Below are 14,168 nucleotides of genomic sequence, written 5' to 3' on the forward strand. Positions count from 1 at the left end.
TAGAAGAGCCTCTGGGATGCACTCATACTCTTCTTATGTTTATGGCAAAGTCTCTGTATCTGTTTCCAACAGTTGTTCACACCCCATGGTCCCAGAAATTTAGAAATACTCCCCCTCCCCCCCCACCCCGAGAAACCTGAAAGAATGTAACCTAGATTGTTTTAAACTGTTATCAAGACAGCTTAATTTAAATACTGAAATACTTTTTTTGATGCTTTCTGGTGAGAGGTGTTTTTTTTTTTTTTCCTAGAAGATCCATCTGTAATATTGATACTAATAATGCTACTGTGGACAAGAAAAAAATGAGAAACAACAAAAAACCAAACCTAATATAAAGTGGGATTCTGCTTATGTAGCCGGGTAGGCTCCTTTGTGCAACAGAGGGGCTGGGGATTTTATTTTTTAGTTTTGGGAAATTCTGGTCAGATGTGCAGGATGATATTGGGAAGAACAGCTGGGTCTTCTACCTGTGGGCCTTCTCTTGGGTTTGTGATTTGTTGGCTTACACCACTTGACAGAGCTGATTTCATTGTGTTAGTTATATAGCACTGAGTTGTATATTCATTCAGGAAGAGAGACTTTTTATCACATCAACATGTATTGCCTTTAGGCTTAGTCTTTAGTGGGGATATTAAACTACTTAAAATCCTTAAGTAACATTTGTGAACGAGGCATATAAACACATTAAAACATCCTAGAACAATTTACAAATAGTTTAATTAGTGTTTAGAGTAGCTTACCTTTAGCAGATTTAATGGCCAGCTGAAACTTTAGTGTTTGATACTGAGCTTTAAGTGCCAAACTGGACAAAGGAATTAATTTTGATCACCTATTCTCTCACTATGTGCTCACAGTTCCTCAGAAGCCTCATGGAAGATTCATAATTCCCAGGAACTGGAATTTCTTAGAAAAAGATGCAGCTGAATATTGGAAGTTATATGACAAAACTTAAATTTCATCATGTCTTGTTTACACAAGGTCAGTTCAGCCGATTCAATTGCAAACCATTCATTCCTGTTGTGTAAGCATGACCCAACTCAGATATGAGAGTGGAGTTATTTTTCTGAAACCCCATCCCACCGTACATCACAGCTGCATCTTTTTATCTTTCTATGTGGTTTTGGACAACCATAAATAGAAAGCATACAGACCTCCATCTCTGCTTGCTAGCTGTAACCTAGCAAAGGCTGTAAAGGGGTACAAAATCTGTGTGCAGCTGAATCTGAGTTCCTCCATATTATCTACTTTACGTTGCGTTTTCACAATGTTTTCAAGTTTTTGAAACTGATCCTGCTAGTGTCACCTTGCAGGAAAAAAGCCACAACACCTGAAAGCAGGGAGGCAAAGTTTCTTGTGGAAGGTAACTGCACCTTTTTTGAAAATGAAATGCTTTGGGTGTCTTTAAAACTTGTGAGGAAAAGCTCTTCCCAAGGACTTCATAAAATTCTGCAGTTCTCAGTCTGCATAATGATCAATAGAAGGGGGGTAAACTTTATTGACCTGGAGGTCATCAAAGTTCTTTTATCCAAATAAAAATCAGCTGGCTGAGTTGTTACATGGAATAAAAGATAAGAATAGTGTGTTCAGCCCAGGTGCTTTGAACAAGTGAAATTATGCCTTCTCCCCCCTGCAGCATCAAACAGTTATGCTGTAATCCTTGCTTCCTCTTCCAAAGTGCTCTGTTTTTGTGTGCCATGCAATTAATTGGTAGGGCATTCTGTCTCCGTGGTGGGAAGGAAGTTTTTTGTATAACTCATGCTTTCTTCACAGGAGTTAAGTCTGTGTGTAAAGTCTGTGAGACTGTGGCAACAGCACACAGTATTAGTAGAGTATTCATACTGGATTTCAGAGACTCTGTGTAAATGTGTTCAAATAGAGAAGGATTTACTCAAACTAGGAGGTGTTTTTTTCTTCACAAGATTTAAAAAAAAAAAAAAAAAAAGTTTTCCATTCATGTACAGTCGAGCATGCAAATACAGAAAAAGAAGTGGAGAAGTCTAGATAAGGTGAGAAGGTTCAGTGCTTATGTCTGGCTTGACAGATACAATGTGTTCTTGTAAGCCTAATTTCTAAACCAAAGGAAACTGCAGACATTTGGATAAACAACTGATGATATCTGAAGCTTCATTAACCCTGTTCATTAACCTGTTTCTGTACCTCTGATGCAACTACCTCTGCATGCTCTTCTAAAATATGTCTACTGTCTCCTTTTCAAGAGCTACTTCTTTAGAAATGCCCTTAAGAAGTGAGTCAGTAAAGTATTTACCAAAACACCCCTAAACAGCTATCATCTCTTGGTGTGTAAATACCATTGCTCAATGTCCATGCAATGTTACTGATGAAAACTTGTTTTATTTCACTGTTTCAAACTTTTTCTTGTCTTTTTATTGCATTCTTTAGGACTCAGATTGTGAAGCCTTCCTAGCAAGATCCATATGCGAGTTCCTGGGGATATCAGAAAGTAAAGGTCATGAGACTTGAAGCAAAACTTTCAAATACTTTAGTATTTTCTGATATTATTTATTACTAGATTTTGTAAGCTGCCTTTTCCTGCAAATAAGACACTGTCATTTATGCATGTACTGCCATGTGTCATGAGCTTGGTTCTTCTGTACATGATCAAATAATGTTCCTGCAAGGATTGCTCATTTTCATTATTCCAGTTCTTTGATGGGGAGGGTCTTTCTGTGTGACTTTGAGCCTCTTAAGTCCCTTTTGTTTTCTTCACTGAAGGCTAGCAGGGATGCTAAAACAAGGGTGTAACTATTCATATGTTTAAATGGGGAAAAAAAGTTTAATTTTTAATAAATCTCCTCAGAGACTGCTACTCCTCTGCCTAGCCAAGTGGTAGGCTTTCCCCAGAAATGGTAGCTCTTCCAAGGTAATGGTAGGTTTATTGTGATAATGTGGGGCTGGATTCAGAGTAGCCTCTGAACAGAATCCTGCTGGTGCTAGTGGAATCGGCTCCTTTTTCTGCATGGGAGGCAAGGAGGAGAAGGAAAGGGCATGGGATCAAGGACAAAGCAGGAGGAGTCAAGTAGCACATAACAGGACTGAACTTGGCCCAGAAACAGAAATGTGAACCAGGACTCTCCTAAACACTCTGTCAATGTTGTTTACGTGTGTAGGAGCTCAGGTACAGGAGCAGTGTCCTTTCTGTACAGGGGGCTACAATATACTTCCTATTAGAGTTGAGGTAGAAATGAAAGTGTAGTTTGCCCACACTACTGCTAAAATAACTCTGCAATAAAGGAGTCAGGGGGGCAAGGAGGACCTGAATGAAAATGAGCTGGTTGTTGATTAGAACATAAGTAGTGGGATGTGAATAAACCAGAATGCTGCATAAAACAACGAATGCCACCAAGTGCACAAGAAAGACTGCAGTGTTGATGGCACAACACAATTGCATTGTGTCTAGCAGATGCCTGCTATCCTACCACCTGATGTAAAATCTGAGAAGAGATGAAAGGATGGTGTCAGTAAGTGTTCTTTTTAGGAAAGTAAGACTAATACTGAGTTATTTACATCTATTTAATGTAATTTCCAAAATATATTGTGTGTCTTGTAAGATGATATGAGACAAAAGAATAAATCCAGCTTTTAAGCCTAAAAGATTAAAATGCTGTTTCTTCTGACCTTTTCTAGCTCTTCAACGTGTATGTTACATCGCTGAACACCAGGACCTGACCAAATCCTCTTCATGTCAGTGGGGGTGACTTCTGTTGACTTGACTGAAGTTTCTACAGGAGTGTGCCTGATAGGAATCAAGACATTACCCACCAACTTTTAAACATTCATGTATCAACCTGAATTCTGATCCTCGTTTTTATCCTTTCATGTCACATACAATAATGCTGAGTGACTACTGTATGCCCCATCTGCAAGTGCTGTAGTTTGTTCTTAATGGTTCTTCTAGTCTGTGCAATGATTTATTAAGGTATGTTCCACATTGGAGAGATTACAGATCAGAAGTAGTCTGATTAAAATATTTGGCAGGCTATGTTTGCTTGAAGATATATTAAGAGAATGATCTAAAACCCAAAAATCACAACTCACTGTAATGAGTAAAATAGTTTTTCTTCTGAAGTTTCTAAGAACTTTGTCTAAGTTATCCATTTAACATCTTCAAAGATTTAAGAAATTACATAAACTCCTGGGTATTTTCCCTTACAGCAAATTCTATGGTAAATGAATTCCAAATAAATCCTTCCTGTTTTTCCATATTTTGTTGTGTGTTAAGATGATAGCTAGCATATAATGATGCATAGTTTGCTCTGTGGCTCGTTTACCTCTAAGAGATAAGCTGACATGAAATTAAAACTGTAGCAAAACCTGATAACCTAGATGCAAAATACTGCTCTTCAAAAAATTATGAAAGATGCTAATAACTTGGTCTGTATCTGTATGTATATCTGTACCCACCTGAATTTAGGTGGCATCAAGGCCACCTAAAATTATAAAGAGCTCTGAGTTGACTCAAGATATTTACCCAACTGCCCTTAAACTTGCGTTGCCTAGATTCAGTGCAACAAACCTTGGAGCGTATGGTCATAGTTTAAAAGACTTCTGCAGTTCATCAAGAAGCCAAGGCTTTGGCCATGTGTCCTCAGATGACTGATTAATCATATTTGTACACCTCTACAGAAAAAAAAAAATGAGTTTGTATAGAGCACTATGTAAATATTAAGTTTTATGGTTATTATCTTTTCCTGACCAAAGTAATCTGTTAAACTGTTAAATTTACTATTGAATGTATTTAGCAGGCACTCTAGATCAGTGCTTGGGGGGGTCCCCTCCTCTGCAGCATCTGAGGTCTTCACGTTACTTTAGAGATCCTTCAAATCTGGAACACGGTATGGTCCTTTTTTAAGGGGAAGAGCTGAGATTCGGTGTGCATGCTAACCCAGCATTAGTGCTGCTGTTTTATGCTTTGCAGCAGGTACCTGGAGCTGCCCTGGGGTCCCTGTGCTGCACCCTGGTCTCCAGCAGGGCTGGCTGTAGGTGAATTGACCATGGTTGCAGAGGGGCACTGGGTGGAGAATGCTTGTGGGGAAGCTTTGATCTTTTCTCCTGAAGTATGGCATAGACTGACCCCACTAGGCATCCACCAAGCCTGGAGGAGAGTCTTCCAGGTTAAACATGGCTTACAAACTTGGTTTTGTTTGGGCTGGTAGCAAGGTTGGGATGTTGTGGGCTGCCTGCCTGCATGGGCTAAGAGGGCCTGGGGTGTGTTTGTTGGCCATGTGCCTCCTCCCTGGCTGCTGGGGGCTTTTCAGGGAGTGATGCTCCCAGCAGAGCCACTCTTGCACCTGCCTTGCCCTGGAACCAGGCATTTCTGTCCTGTCTCAATAGTCCTTGGTTTAATATGGTTGGCAAGTGTTTACAGATTATACCCTCTACTTAATAGGTTTCTGTGACAGCTGTTTTGTCCAGCTATCGTACTGATGTAAATGTTTTCACCCAATGATCCTTGGATACCTACTAATATACTACACTTTCTCATGTGTTTGATGATTGCTGTTTATTTGCCTGAGAAACTTGCTGGATTCATAAAGCATATTTTTTCCACTCTGCTTCTGTTTCAGGGTAATGTTTAATCCCTTACCTGAAACAGCTTTTTCATTCTCTTTGCTATAATAAATTACTAAATGGAAAGAAATGGATCTAAGCTCCGTTAGCTTAAACTCGACGAGCTTTTGTTTCGAGGCTGAACAGTGAATCTTAGAAAGCTTGTTTTTCACTTGTCCTGAAACCTTCCCCTCCTGCCTCCCCCCTTTCATGCCAATAAAAGGTAACCAGAGACAGCTGGGGGCTCGCTCTCTGCCTCTTTTGAATGGGAGCGTCTTCTCAATGCCTCTTTCATGTACCTGCAGAGACCCCGCTCCGCTCCCTGCAGCGACCGAGGTTCTCAGAGGTTGAATAGGTTTTCATTGCTCGCATTTCTGGTCTGAAGCAGACTGAGAGAAATGAGTGCTAAGTAAACGCGGTGGCAGTCGTGCCCGTGTCAGCATTCCTGCCCGCCACCACTTGTGCCGGCAGCGTAGCACCGTCGGCATGGGCTTCTGCACAGCCAGCTGCGGGGTGTTTCATGTGCCAGCAGCTGAGGAGGGGTGCGAAGCAAAGCAAGGAGTGGAGAGTCTAATTTTTATGAGGCTGTTTATTCTTTCTGTAACAAGTGTGTGGTGCCCGACTGATGTTGAATGGGAATTTAATGCAGTGATAAAGTAAAACTATAAACTTATCAAGTCTGCTTTCAGCTGTCTGTGTTCTGTATCTCTAAGCGTTTGCAAAAAATATGTTCAACAGCACTCAGACACTTCTGTGAAAGTACATGTGATCGTATTCAGCACCTCTACAGAGAACTGATCATCCTGCTGCAGCTGATTGAAGTCGATAGAAAATGAACATGTCTCTCTCTCTTACCAGGCCTTTCTCATATGAAGTCAGTGTCTGTAGGCTTTTAGGTTTCTTTTCATTTTTCTATCATGACTGTTCTACAAATACTCTGTTGTGGTCTAAAAACTGAGTTTCAGGAAACACTAATGTTTGATAACAGAATTTTGCATTTGGCATTTTATTTGTCAGGGCAAACTCCAAGCACCCTAAATGCCCAGCTTGCAGTGGAAGTTACACGTGGAAGGATTGTGCATTCATAACTTGCTAATAACAGCATCAGAGCATTGTCTGTTGTAGCAGGCGAAAGAATCTGAATGGCATGAATTAGGGCTTTGTTTCCATGAACACCTAGGCATTGTGTAGACAGGAAAGTTTCCCCTTTCTACCAGAATAACCCTATTCCTTACCACACGTAGGCACTCTTATACCAATTCAAGACCTTCCTAAGTAAAGACAGCTTTATTCAGGCATGGGAACTGTGTGATCAAGGATTTATCTTCTGTAAATATAGCATGGGTTATGCCAATCCTTCTAGTTTGCTTTCTTCCAGTTGCCACTTCCTGAGCTAGAGGTGTTACTCCCATCCCAGCTGCTTGTTTAAGGTCTTTTGCTGATGATACTATTCATTCAAACTGTTGGGTGATACTATTCCCTTATCTCAGCCATGTAAATAACTCGTAAGCTAACTTGGGAGATATTCCCCTTCCTGTTTCAGTTCCAGTGAGCTGGTGGCTATAACCATGTTCAGGGCTTCTTGAGACATCTCATCATTTGCTGATTAAGGTACCTAGTGTGGATATACTAACAATGGCCAGAGTAGTGCTGTGGTGATGTTAGTGTTGACTTTTCAACACTGACTGTTGGATGCTCAGTAACATGAGCTGGAGTACTTCGCCCTGATAATTTTCAGCGATGAATTCCTGTGAGCATCTGAAATCACTTTTGCAGAAATGTGCCCGGAGTGTCTTCAGTTATTAGTCCCAGAGGAAAATTCATGTGCTGGCTTAAAAGTAACTACTGATACAGAATGTTTTGACTTCTTTCCTGGAAATTGGGTCTAAAACATCTTCAGAAGGGCATTTTCTCTGTATGCTCAGAATCAGGCCTGATGCACCTTAGATTTAAGGTAATGTCAACTACAGGTTCTTGGAAATGAAGACCCTCTCCTCCTCTTTTTCCCCCTTTCTGTTGTTGCGAATACATGTTACCACTGTCATTAGTTTATTTTTAATTGTGATTGATAGTGCTGTGTAATTTCCATAGTAATTATTCTCAGGAGTTTTGTAGGTAGCAGTTTGTCAATTCATTGAAATGAAGGGCCATCCACACACCCTGTTCAAAGCAAAAAGCAAGAAATCCCACTTGTTGCACTTTTGAGAGCATCAACAATGAAGCCAACCTTTCACCCTTGACTTTCTGGTAACGTAATTTTGAAAGACAGTAGCAAACAATTCAGCTACCTTCTTAAGTGCAAAAATATTCAAGCTAGCTCGATTGTAATGCGATGTCCTTTTCAAGTGAGTGGGAGAGCTTGGAGTGATGCATACAAATCTAGAGGCTGGTAAGTTCATTAGAGTTTCTGGTGTGGCAACAGCAGTGAACTGGTTAAAAGGTTGGCTTTAAAGTGGTCACAATTAGGCTTCAAAGTTAACACCCCACCCCACTGAGATGAATGGGAGCCGTTGACATTTCTTAGTGCTATTGTTTCAGTCTGGCTTGCTACAGCTTCTAAAATAAGACAACAGTACATCTGTTTACATTCTGCTTCCGCAAACCCAGATGGGCTAGAAACTTCATTGTTTTTTAAGTGGAAGCTCAGATTCTGGAGAATACAGCAATATTCACGGGGTATCTGTAGGAAGAAGAGCTGAAAGCCTTCTTAATCACAGACATCTCTCCCTTCCCTGTAAACTTCTATTGTCCTGGGACAAATCTGTAAGCCACTGGGGTGAAAAATAAAGCTATGTATATTTGAAGTACTTTTTACTTGTTACATGACATGCACACAATAGCTGCTCAGCAAGTCCCTAACGTGCAGATTTTCATAAACGGGTGTGGGGTTTTGAACTTTTTTCTTTTTGTCGATAGTATGTGCCGTAAAGGTCTTGGTTTTGCTGAACGCTGGTAGCTTCGCTTAACCTCTCCTAACTAAAAAACTTGTCTCCAGAGAAGCCAGGGCTTCTTCCCAGAGCATTTGGGACCACGTGGTACTCTATGTTCACATGAGTAGAATCCTTTAATTTTGCTCTGAGAGTGATGGAAAAAGTCATAGGATTCTTGAAAGGTATGTTTTGCGTTTTCCTGGTACTCTAACACAGCAGTTACATTAAATTCAGTAAGATCTTAGGAGTTGGGGTGGATTAATAAAGGTGCAAGAGGGGCCAAAATTTGTAGCAGATGGTCTCTATTACCCCATGCCTCAGTTCGTGTCGCGAGTACACAGTGTCCTCTCTGACTTTTGTTGAGGGGTCTGCACGGTGGCAAACTGCCCTCAGTAGCAGCCAGAACCCTATGAGAGCTTCTCTGATAAAGGCGGCCCATTAGATATGCTTAGGCTGTGGATTGAAACCAGCTGTGAATCTGTCGGAAAGATTTTCCTCATTGTGCTTTCATCAGGGTGGAAAGTTTGTTGCTCCTTCTGCATATACGTATTTTGGGCTTTGTTGCTCTGACTTTGCAAGTCCTGGAGTCTGCCAGTGATAAGGGCTCTCATGCATGCAGGCTCCTTTTGTACATTGGCAATCAGAGACCCTGTCTGCCTGCCTTTTGCCCACGGACAACACAGCTTGTGCTTCAGAAGGGACATTGTGGGCTCTTCCAACTGGGCTCTCCCAGATTTCAGCCGTATCATGCAGGCAAGCATGCCATCTGTGCTTTGGGCTCGTGAAGCTCCCTGCCTGTTGTACAGGAAAATTAAAAATTTCTGTTTGTTAGGAGGAGCAAGTACATAAGGGAACAAGTTTGCAGGGTGTGTATGCCATAGGCAAGTTGAATGAAATTTTCCTTTTTCTGCTGTTTGTGACAGAGGAGCATGCTGTGGGGAAATGTTGAGTGAAGGGAAGGGCTGTTCTGCTGCCATAACTGTGATTTTTAGGGCGATGCTAGAGAACAGGATGCTAGTTATACCCGTCCATGCCTGCTCACTTCGTTTTCCCTAATACAAAATGCAAAACTGGAGCACGTCTAGCTTGTTTCCTGCCCAGCTTCAAGGAGCATTTTCATCTGACTGAAAAACAGAGCAGCCCTGAGCCTCAACAGGCCTGCAGATTGTTTGAAACAACCGTGGGCATTTCAGTGGTGTAAGCTGGCTCCTCTCATGTCCATCACTTCAGTTCCTGTGCTGAGTGGGGGCGTGCAGCAATCTGGTCCCTCTGAAGAAAACAACAAGAAAACCCAAGAGGAATATTTATTTTGAAAATTTCCCTCATGAGTTTGTTTTGTCTTTGTATTTAAAAACATTGCTTTACAACTGAAATAATGTTAAAATGCGCTGGAGAATAGCAAGTCAAATGTGATGGAACTGCTACAGTGTGCAGCAAGAGCCACTCAGTATAGTTGCAGGAAGAAGAAGGGCATGCTATTTAATAAAACAGAGGGTTAAAGAATGGGATCAAATATGTATTTGTAATATATGCTTCCACTTTCCATTTCCCTTGGCCATTTCTGACTCTAACGAGGATCTCTGAAGTATTATGCAGACATAAGTTACACATCTTGTTCAAAGGAGCAGATATCCTATTACACCTTTCAAAGACAGTCAAATGACTTCTGCAAAGCTGCAACGGGTCAGTGGCAGAGCTTGGCAAAGAAGTTAGGAGACCTGTTGGCCAGTTCTGCACATTAATTGGCAAACTTCTCTGTTTCCCTGCATTGCAGCAGCATTGTGATAACTGTGTTCAGGAGTCCAAGCTCCACATTTTTCCCTAATACAGAGTTTCCTGAATAAGGAAGAAAATCTGAAGAAAATATTACTAGATCTTTTCCACTGCAGTGCCCTAACCTTCTTTATGCCTCATATTAAAATGTGATTTTGATAATAGTATTATCTTTTAGAGTGTATAAAACACTGGGGATTCAAAGAGCTCTAGTCAGGACAGGAATCTGCCATCAGGATGACATTATAATGCAACTTCTGGAAAATTTAATATGTTATGAAAAAGAAGGAAAAAGTCTTAATTTTTCAACATTGTGGGTTTTTGTTGTTTTGAGAGAAGAAAATGGAGCCTTCTATTTTGGGGCTGTTTAGTTTTTGTGTCAATTCTGCATTTCCAGTTTGTGGTGTATTTTCTTAGACAATTTATAGTTTGTGCTTGCTGCTCCCAGTCTCCTTGCTGGTCTGAGCTTGCTTGCTAACTGGTATTTTGCCAGTAGCAGAGCCTTAGTTCTCTTTGAGCAGCTTGGTACATTATGGCTGTCATTATCCCCTAGAAGAGGATGAGGGATGCAGACAGTCCCTTATGAGAACTGGCCGGCAATACAAAAAGAACCCAGCAAATAGAAACAAAAATTTTCAATTAATGGATAGTAAAAAATGTATTTTCTTCCCAAAATACTCTCAAGGCTTTATTTTTTTTAAATCCAAAAAAAAATTACTTATTTCTAGTTTATGAAAAAAATGATATTATGTAGGATTAAAATCTCATATTTTTTCACCATCTTTTATGATAATAGCATAAAAGGAATTTCTTTTTCTTCTTTTTCTCCTTCCTTTTTCCACCCTAGACAATGAAAGTAGATTAATCTAACAGCTTTTTACATTGTGTTCTGTGGACCAGAGCTTGCTTGTAAAACTTTTTCTTTCAGCAGTTTTATTGTTCAAGAACTGACGTTTCCTGCTACTTCTGGCCACGCTTTTTGGTTTTGTGAACAAGTACGCTTAAAGAAAAGAAGAATACTAATTGAGTGTATACCTTTTATGTACAGCTTTACATTCTCATTAGAACAAAAATGATGCCAGAACTGCAAAGGTAACAACTCCTCCGGAAGGTGAAGTCACTTGAGAAAGACAGAAATGGCAGCAGTCAGTGAAAGAAATCTGGGATTTCTATGCTTCAGGGATTCGGTAAGGACAAGGAAGCAGCCCAGGTAAAACCTAACACAGAATATTGGCTCTGACTGCACATATTTTAAACTCAGTGGCATAGGAACTGTGTTTTGGTTTGCTGTTCAAGTTGCTGGGGTTCTGGTTCATAGCAGGGGCTAACAAACCAAGTAATGAACAATTATGATTGAAGTAGATAAACGAGAGCTACATGATCTTAGATACTGCATCTTACTGAACTTTTTGTTTCCATATTGTCTGTCGTGGTTTTAGCATTTTAATGCTTCATTTTTGTGTAGCTTGAAGGTGGTTGTGTACGTGACTAGATTCACTCCCTACTGGGATATAGGCCAAGATTTTCAAAGTGATTGTTTATTTTGAGTGCCTCCATTTTTTTTAAAAACTGAGAAATTTTAGAGAAGGGTGGCTTTAAAGGAGCACAGAGCATGTGTTTCTAAAACTTGGCTGTCTGTGGTGTGTCAATATGGGAAGGAAAAAATTGAAGGAAAAAAAGGAGGCAATGAAAATCCTCATTCATTCTCCATAATTTCAATGCCTGGCCTTCAGTTTGCAGAACTGAGGCTAGCAGATTTAGGCACGGTTATGTGAGAGCCCTGAGCACGTACCCTGCTGTGGAGCAGGCTGTGGGCAACAGCAAAGTGACTTCTCTGCTGTTACCTCCCCCTGGTTCTGCGGCTTTATCTAAGTTTTGTGTGGTCTTACAATGGTGGCAAGATGAGTGCTGGCTGCATTAGATGGGAATAGATATGACAGATATAAATTATGTATTATACTACATACTTTATGCATTCCATCTTTCTGTCCATCAAGCAGGTGAATCAGGCCAATGCAGGGTAACAAGAGGACAGGGTTTTTACAAGGGCAGCATGAGCATGGGTGCTGTCAGGACAGTTGGCTTAGGTTTACCTTTTTCCCTCACATTCCTTCTTGCTAGTACAGAGCAGTACTGTTTGTGTTGCAGAATAAAGAAGAAATACTTCTTCTTAAAAGAAGTACTGGTGTTGAATTAAAAAAAAAAAAGAAGAAAAAAGAAAAAAAACTCCTGGAAGCATGCCTATAGGTTTTAACTTTTTGAATGCCTATTTTTAAGACTAGATGTCAGCTGACATGGCTCCTTTAAAAATGCACTTTAGATTCAAGGAAAGAAAATACTGAAGTGTAAGCTGTGAAGTCTTAATTGTTAAAAGTGCAACAATAGCTTAAAAACAGGCTGCAAAGCCTGCTCTCACAGCTGGAGGAAGGGACACTTTATTAATAGTTGCAAGGAGCGGGTGGATAGGGCCTGAAAGAGGCAGCAGGGGATATAAAAAGAAGCCTTGTAACATGAAACCATTGCCAAAAACCCCTTTACTAAACAACTTAGGGCAGAGCCTGCCTCACAGGAGCATCACAGTACCCCAGTACCTCAGGATCAGCAGGGCAGGCCTCACCAGAAGCTGAGGTGTGCCAGTGCTGCTCCCCAGCCCTGCTGCTATTGATGGCCAAGCAGGCTGGGGAGGAGCACGAGAGGCTTGCTGGGCAGCAGCCCTGCTCTGCAGGCCTTGCAGTTTCTGCTATGTCCCCCAGACATCCACAGCAGCTGGTAGGCAAGCTGCTCTGCTGCTGAGACCAGGGACAAATAACTCCTGCTACCTGCTGGTGGGCAGGATGCCTCTCTGTGGAGATTTCACTTAGTGGTAACTCCCCCACCCCACAGCCCAATTTAGGCACGACTGCGTGCTTTCTGTGGCCAAGAGCTGACTGCATGGGAGGCAAGGGGACTGTAAAACCCCTCCTGTTGCTCCATCCCCCAGCAGAGCAGTGTCCCAGGTTTGACAGTGACCGGTTGTTTATGACAGATCCAGGCTGCGGTAGTTTTCAAGTTACCCTTTAAAAGATGTCCTTAGACAACTGCCAACAACCCCCAGAAGCTGTGAGAGCCTTGGGAGCTGCAGAAAGGCTGCAACACTGGGGACGTTTTGATTTCATTTGAAAGCATATGTCCATAAAATCGCTTTAGCACTGACTCCCCTTCTTGTGCTGTGCTGGCTCTCGTCTCTGCATGAGATCTGACATTGTTCTCAACTCTTTAATAATGACAGCTCTCCTGGGGAGGGGGATAGAAGTAAAAGCAAAACTCCAAGCTTGATTTTACTTAATTATTTATTTATTTTAACCATCATACGGATTTAATCCAAGTTGCCTGTGCCAGTCATAATCCCTCCTTTCATGTTTGTCCTGTCCATGTGGGTCAATGGCAACTCAATGACTGATGCATCAAATCCACAAACTTGCTGAGGCCGCCAGTATCCCTGGCAGTGTCACAGAGTGCAGATGACACTTATTTTGACTGTGGTACATGGCAGTCTATTCTCAGGGCAGGTCTTTTCAGCGGTCATGTGTTGGTGTGTCTTCCCTGCTTCACTACTGCTCCCCTCTGTTGTAGGTGTTGCACAGGCAGAAAGCATGTTTGCTTTCACCTAAGTTTTAACCATGTTATCAAGTTGGTTTGTTTGCTGTTTTGCTTTTCCTATGAAGGAAATTTTCCTTTTTCATTTACCAGTGATCTTAGCCAGCTTCACTGGAGTTAATGGGAATCTCTGCTCCTACTATGCTGCTGCAATTGTCCCTTCTAATTTTTTTTTTCTTTCTGTGTACTGGACAAAGTATGTATAACCTTTAATAGCTACAGTTTGTTTGCAAGGGAAATTAACAAGGTAGGTATTTCCTT

The 14,168-nt window shown here is 41.2% G+C and overlaps 1 long non-coding RNA gene across 22 annotated transcripts in view; it reads left to right on the top strand.

The window, feature by feature from the left end:
* Positions 1-6,241, top strand: part of LOC101794992 (uncharacterized) — a 138,720-nt gene extending 132,479 nt beyond the window's left edge. For 15 of the 22 annotated variants that reach the window (XR_011808227.1, XR_011808225.1, XR_011808239.1 and 12 more), the window contains 2 exons: positions 855-978; positions 2,401-6,241. This is a non-coding gene — a long non-coding RNA (uncharacterized lncRNA). The remainder of the gene's footprint in view (positions 1-854; positions 979-2,400) is intronic. The other 7 variants (XR_003496274.3, XR_003496276.3, XR_011808228.1 and 4 more) reach the window with 5 other exon arrangements.
* The last annotated feature ends 7,927 nt before the right edge of the window (positions 6,242-14,168 follow it).

Source organism: Anas platyrhynchos, chromosome 3 (genome assembly GCF_047663525.1).
Source record: "Anas platyrhynchos isolate ZD024472 breed Pekin duck chromosome 3, IASCAAS_PekinDuck_T2T, whole genome shotgun sequence".
Taxonomy (NCBI): Eukaryota; Metazoa; Chordata; class Aves; order Anseriformes; family Anatidae; genus Anas; species Anas platyrhynchos.